Source organism: Arachis ipaensis, chromosome B08, assembly GCF_000816755.2.
Source record: "Arachis ipaensis cultivar K30076 chromosome B08, Araip1.1, whole genome shotgun sequence".
In the NCBI taxonomy this organism is placed as follows: Eukaryota; Viridiplantae; Streptophyta; class Magnoliopsida; order Fabales; family Fabaceae; genus Arachis; species Arachis ipaensis.
In genome coordinates, this window is record NC_029792.2 from 127,430,908 (window position 1) to 127,437,934 (window position 7,027).

At 45.4% G+C, this 7,027-nt stretch overlaps 1 protein-coding gene across 1 annotated transcript in view; it reads left to right on the forward strand.

Annotated features, from left to right (window-relative positions):
• The window catches only part of LOC107613351 (L10-interacting MYB domain-containing protein-like), an 18,555-nt gene continuing 11,947 nt past the window's right edge, over positions 420 to 7,027 (forward strand). Inside the window, exons 1-2 of the mRNA XM_021110138.1 lie at positions 420 to 432; positions 2,524 to 2,527. The gene's annotated coding sequence lies outside the window, so the exon portion shown is untranslated. The remainder of the gene's footprint in view (positions 433 to 2,523; positions 2,528 to 7,027) is intronic.

Here is a 7,027-nt window from a genome sequence, read left to right on the forward strand (position 1 = left end):
TGTTTGGATTAGCAGGGAACTTGAATGGAAAATAAAAAAGCCTACGTAGGGCCCACTTAAAAAGTTTCTGCCCAAACTTGCGAAGAAAATTGGGATGGAAGTATAAAAATATGTAAAATTACATATATACCCTTTCATTAAAAACAAATAAAAATCCCTAATCTAAAAAGGAAAGAACGTATCTTCATCTCTATCTTTCCTGTTTCTGCATCATCTTCAACAGCGACACCATAGCTTCCTAACGCCATCGGTATTGCTGCAGCAGCTTCATCATCTTCGGGACAGCTCCACCGCATCTTCATTCCTACATTCTCAAGCCAAATGTGCGTTCTTTTTCTGTTGTAATCGTAGTTTTTCCCAAAAAATGAAATGAAAAAATCATCACAGCACATATGGGTGTGAATATGAGTCTGAAACATGCCATTTAATTTTGTGTGTACTGTTTCTTTGTGAGAAGTGGATTGCATGGTGTGTTATGATAAGGGCCATGATATGAGGCATGTATAAGAGTGGAAACTGAGGAGGCGTGTGTGTGTGTGTGTACTACTAAGTGAAGACTCGATATTGTACACAAGAATCTTCTTGAGGGTTGAATAGAATTAGCTTTCTATTTGAACTCTCCTTATCAAAAAGTTAAGAGGTCTGAGTTCTGAGCATGTGAGTGGACATTATTATGTGTGTCTTTGTTATATATGCATAACTACTTCACTCATATTTTCGATGAACACTTTTAAATGACAAATGATTGCATTGTTGCTTGTATAAATCCATTCCTTATTTGTTAGGTTTCATTAACGTTCATGTGGAGTCTATTCCACTTCACCTTAATTGTTTCCAAATTTTTTTTTTACTATTCATAATCTTTAATTAGTTGCTTCTTCTAATTTATTTGTCAACTGTTTATGTCATAAGAAGAATTTGTGTCAGTATCATTTATACATGTTTGTTTTCTAAATTTTCTTTTTTATTAGTTTCCTTTTATGTATTGATTTGATTTCTTAATTATATACTTAAATTGCAACCAAGTGTAGTGATCAACTGAACATGAAGACTACAGTTAACTCAAAAACTAAGTGTAGTGATAAAAAGCTAATTATTTATTGGTCAAAAAGTAATTGGTAGATTATTATACCTGAGAGTGTAACTACATTAGTAGTGTTGAGTACCTTAGCAGCAAAATATGCTTGAAGTTGATCCAAGGTCATTGAAGGACTTGGAAGGTTTTGTGTTAAGGTTATATTTGCTGTTAAACTTTTTCCTCTCTTATTGAACTTTTCCACTAGTACCTTGAGCCTTTAATAAACACATATATACATATTTGTATTATGTCCACGCATGTGATTATCATGTTTATATAGTATATGTACTTATTAATTTTGATGCCTTTAATCAATTCCTTATGACATAATTAATATAAATATATTTGCGCATACAAATTTGTACGAAAAAATATAAATTTAATATTAAGCAAATAGAGTTTTCTTAGTTTAGGACAAAAATAACATGATTTCTTATTGGTCGGTTAAATTAATTTATGACAATATTATTAAACACTTTTAGTTGCCAAGTCCACTAAATGTTGGTGCTTATCCAATGCATTGATTAATATTTCATGTGATTTATAATTTTTGATATGTTCACTCTAAACATTATATTCTCATAGATGGATAACGAGAATATCGAAGATGCGATAGTAGGAGACAAAACGAACGTCATACCTGACTCAGGATTTCAAGTTAATCAATTCTCCTCTGCTGACCTGTATCATTCTGAACAGATACAAATATTACCTCCTATTAGGGAAGACTTAGAAAAGAGACAACAGATTTGTGTCACATCTCTTTCATGTGTTACGGTGCATACGTTGTATTCTTATCACAATATAGGCCTAGGCAAATTAATAACAAAAATTTGGAAAGAGAAAATAGGCGTACACAGTTAATGACACAGTTACTGACGTCTGAAAAATGTCGAGATGTCATACGTATGGGCCCTGAAGCATTTAGGCAGTTATGTCAAAAGTTAAGAGGAACTGGTAGAGTAAAGGATTCAATTCGCTCTACCGTTGAAGAGCAAGTCGCTAAATTCCTACATATTATAGGTCATAATGTGAAAACTAGAACCATGTCTTTCTTCTTCCACCACTCAGGGGAGACAATTAGTCGTCACTTTCACAATGTCCTACATGCTATTCTATCGTTAGAGGGAGAGTTCTTCAAGCAACCATCTGGTGAGGATGTTCCTTATGAAATACATAATAATAGTCGATTCTATCCATTTTTTAAGGTACTAACTCTTTCAATTTAGTTAGTGACATTTATGAAATAGTGTATGAAATTGTTCGGTAGGTCGGTTACCGGACGGTTCGGGTCAGGACCCAGGGTGAAGGAAAGGGCTCGTCTGGTCACGGTTTTCCAGTCCGGGGCTGGCGAGGTCCCGAGCACGTCGTGTGAGAGAAGAGGGGGGGTGCCACCTGCAAAGACACTCCGATGCTCTTGTCAGAATATGTGCAGGCGAAATGAGGGTGGTGTAGGGATGTGACGTACCTCGGGGGAAGAGCCATTCTTCCCCTTATATACATGTCAGTCCTGGGCCCCTCTGGAGGTCAGGCCCATATTTCCAGGGACGCTGTCCCATAGCTGTGTGTGAGCTGTATGGGATGCGTGTCAGAGAGGTTGAAGGGCGCGTAGCCGGGCCGGGTGGAGCTCGGGTCGGGTTGACCCGCAGGAGTCCTGGGCTGGGCCGTAACAGTGCCCCCGGCGCGCCAGTGATGGTCGCGAGGACGATCGGTGGCGCGTGCTTTCCTTACTCGTGTGTTGTCGTCGAGTCGGCTGACTGTGGGAGAGACGCGTCTCTGGTGCGCGTGTCTCTTGGTCTGCTGAGGCGTTCGTTCGTCGCTTTGTTCTTCGTGCTGAGCATTAAATGCTCGTAATGATTTGAAAAAACCCCGTGCGCAAAGACCATTTTGCCCCTGCCTTCTTTCTCGCTTATCATGGTGGTTTTTTAAACAGTTTTCTTTTCTCTTCCTCCCACTTTGCTATTTTCATCTTCTTTTCTCCATGACATCCAAAAATTCTCTATTCGAGCCAACTTGTGCCTCTCTTTTACACTCCAGTTTCATACTCCCTTTCAGGTAATTTCTTGATCCTTCTCCCCCTATGTTTATATTATGCCTAACTGTTGCGGTAGTTATTGTTTGTATGTTTTGGTTTACTTTTAGCCGAATGGCCTTCCATTGGTGGGGTAGACGAATTAAGGGAGGGGTACCATTTCTGAGTAGGTTTTAGGTGATTTGCGTGATAGGCGTAGTTTTTAACTGTTCTTGGCCATGATCTGAGTTTGAAAAGGCGTGGTTTCTGGGTTTCTGTGGACTCCCGACCTCATAGTCTAACGGAGTGGTACCCCGATGTAGGTATGCCTCGCATCGTTTCTCGGTCTTCAGGAACTGGCGCGGCCTACGACCCGTACGCCTGGGTGACTGACGATATAAGGAGCTCACCCAACCAAATGGACTTGGAGGAGTTGACCGAGTTCCGGCAAGTCGGCTACTTGTGTGGGGGGACTGACGAGGAGACTAACTACGAGGCCATTGTCCCTGCCCCCCATGAGCGCATTTATGAGCTCAACTTTCACTCCCCTCGTGTCCCCGATTAGATCTGGTTTTACAAGTCCATATTCACACAAGTTGGCGTTCGGATACCGTTTTCTGATTTCCAAATGGCGCTCCTCAACCGGATATCCGTCTCCCCCTCGCAGCTCCATCCGAACAGTTGGGCCTCAATCCGCTGTTTCGAAATGGTTTGCGAATACCTCAAGCTGCCAGTGTCGGTGGACGTCTTCCTCTTCTTCTTCAACCTTACTAACCCTTCCAAACAGGGGAAAGCGAGAAAAGGGTTTCTTTCTTTCCGTTCTGCCCAGGGTAGGAGAATTTTTGGCCTTTTTGAGGACTCCTACCATGGTTTTAAAGATAAGTACTTCAAAGTACGTCCCGTCAAAGGTCGTCACCCCTTTTGGTTGTCGTTGGAGGGGGAGCGCCTTATCCAGACTTATTGGAGTTTTGGTGCGGGGTCGAATCCTTTCATTAAGGTGACGTACAAGAGGTTGTCGGCTGTAGATAAGCAAATAGCTGACGTACTTTTTGCCATTTTTGAAAAGAACCCCGTGAACCCTCATCTTCTTATGGGTGAACGGGAGGCCGCCAGGAGTTATATTCGTGAGTTGTCTTCTTTGTTTGCCTATGTTCTTTATTGTTGTTTTTCTTTTTCCGATCTAATGACTAATGTGCCCGTTGTTTGTTGCAGTGGAAATGTCTACCACCGTGACCGGTCTTGAGAATCTGATGAAGACCTTTTTTGAAGCAAGTGACGACGAGAATGCCAAAGAGAAGGATGTCGGTAAGTCGGGGGGTCCTTCAGGGGAGAAGGAGAATCAGGCTGTGCCTTCTCCCCAGGATACCGACGTGTCGGGGAAACAGGCTGCAGGGGGCCAGGCTTCCCCTACCCATAAGGAAGGGTCCGCTGAAGGGCATGCGACTCTCACTCCCCAGCCGGATAGTGACGTGGAGCTTATCCATACTCCCAAGAAGCGAAAGATGTCTTCCAACCCGGAAGGGGCCCTTACCATAGTGGAAAGGAATTTTGATGCCACCAAGTTTATTGACTCCCAGCTGATACCCAGGACAGAGGAGCATTTTCACGAGACCGAACTGTCCGGGCAGGCGAGGTGGATGTATCGCACCTTGCTTCGTGGGGCCGTGATAGCTCGGAAGGCTGAATTCGAGTTATCGGGGATGGAGGCGCTCCGGAGGAAGCTTGAGTCCTCTGTTAAGGCGAACAATAACTTCAAGGCTCAGGTTGAACTCCTCCAAGGTCAGCTGTCCGAGATGGGGGGAAAGCTTAGCGCTGCTGAGGAGAAGTCGTCGTTTGTTGCGGAGAGGTTGAAGGCGTCCGATGAGACCGTGGCCCGGCTTCTTGAGCGCGAGATGACATTGGAGGGTCAGCTGAATGCCGCTCAGGGTCGGGTTGTCGCCTTGGAAAAAGAGCGGGAGCAGGCCGTCTCGGAGGCGAAAACCGCAAAGGCTGAAGCCGCTGAGCTTAGGAAGAAGCTTAAGGTGACCAAAGAGCAAGGGAAGAACGCCATCTCGATGACCGAAGATGCCCTGAAGGCTCAGCTGAGGATCGCAGCTCCTGATTTCGATACGTCATCAATTGGCATTTTCAAGACTATCCAGGACGGAAAGATCGTTGACATGCCGAGGAAGTGAGGCCTTGTAACTTAGGATATTTTGTAACGCGTTTGCTGAACAAATTATTGCTCGTTTTTTGTTTTGACTCTATAAGTTATACTTATTTGGTCGTTTGGCCGAGTTGCCGTTTGTTATATTTGTTGTCGTTGTTTCTCTCGGGGTTGGGCTCGCGCCCGTTTCCCCGTTTTATGTTTGTTATGGCTTGGATAGCCGTGGTCGAGTTGTCGCCGTAGTTGGCTTTGGCCACAAGGAAAACGGCCCTCGGGGTGATCAGTCCCGGTCTGCCGTTTTAGGGGGCGCCCGTGCGCGGCGCTCGTAGGAAAGAAGTGGACAAGCACGAAAATTTTTGACAAGTATGAGTTAGTCGTTAGCTAAACAAATTTATCAATACGGCGAGTAAAAATAAAAAGACAGATCATCATGCAAACAAGGCGAATATTTACAATTTGTTTGGGTTCCCGGGTCGGTGAGTCGTCTGGTCATGGATAGAACCTTCTTAGGCTACCCGTATTCCATGTTCTGGGTATTTCCTTGCCGTCGAGTCTCTCGAGCTTGTAAGCACCTTTGCCGAGTACCTCCTTTACCCTGTAGGGACCTTCCCAATTTACCGCCAGCTTGCCTTCCCCTGGGGTCGGGACGCCGATGTCGTTGCGTCGCAGGACGAGGTCCCTTTCCTCAAAATCTCGCTTGAGGACTTTTGCGTTGTAACGCAGGGCTATCCTTTGTTTTAGTGCCGTTTCTGATAGGTGAGCCATCTCCCTGGCTTCTTCAACCAGGTCCGCCATACCTACATCGGGGTACCACTCCGTTAGACTATGAGGTCGGGAGTCCACAGAAACCCAGAAACCACGCCTTTTCGACAGCTTCGCTCATGCCCGCGAGCAGTAGTCGGGGGCTCGGTTCCCCGATTTCGACTGGTATTACCGCATCGACCCCGTATGTTAGGTGAAAGGGAGTTTCCCCCGTAGCGCTTTGCTCAGTTGTCCAGTAAGACCACAGGACGGAGGCGAGTTCGTCAGCCCATGTTCCCTTCTTATTGTCTAAGTGCTTCTTTAGACCAAGAAGGATGACCTTGTTTGCGGCTTCTACCTGCCCGTTTGTTTGGGGATGTTCTACCGAGGAGAACTTCTGCTTTATCCCTAGGCCAGAGAGGAATTCCATGAACTTCTTGTCCGTGAACTGGGTCCTGTTGTCTGAGATAATGACTTTCGGGATACCGAAACGGGTTATCACCTGCTTCCACATGAACTTCCGACAGTTGGAGGACGATATCGTAGCCAGCAGTTCAGCCTCCACCCATTTTGTGTAGTAGTCGATGGCGACAATGAGGTATTTGACTTGTCCTGGGCCGACCGGGAAAGGCCCCAGGAGGTCGACTCCCCACTGTGCGAAAGGTCGAGTGGTCGTCAGAGAGTTTAGCTCGGAGGCCGGTGCCTTGTGGAAGTTGGCGTTTTGTTGACACTTTATGCATTTTTTGACAAATTCCTTTGAGTCTTTCATCATTGTTGGCCAATAGTATCCTGCTCGGATGAGCTTCCTTGCTAGGGCTTTGCCCCCGATGTGGTGTCCGCAACACCCCTCGTGGACTTCTCTAAGCACATAGTCCGTCTGGTCGGGGTGCAAACACTTCAATAGGGGCTGGCTGAGTCCCTTTTTGAATAGTTGTCCCTGTATAATTGCGTATATGGCTGCCTCCCTTCTTAAGGCTTTGGCTGCCTTCTCATCCTCGGGCAACTTGCCGAGTTCTAGGAAGTTGGTGATGGGGTCTAGCCATGAGGGGCT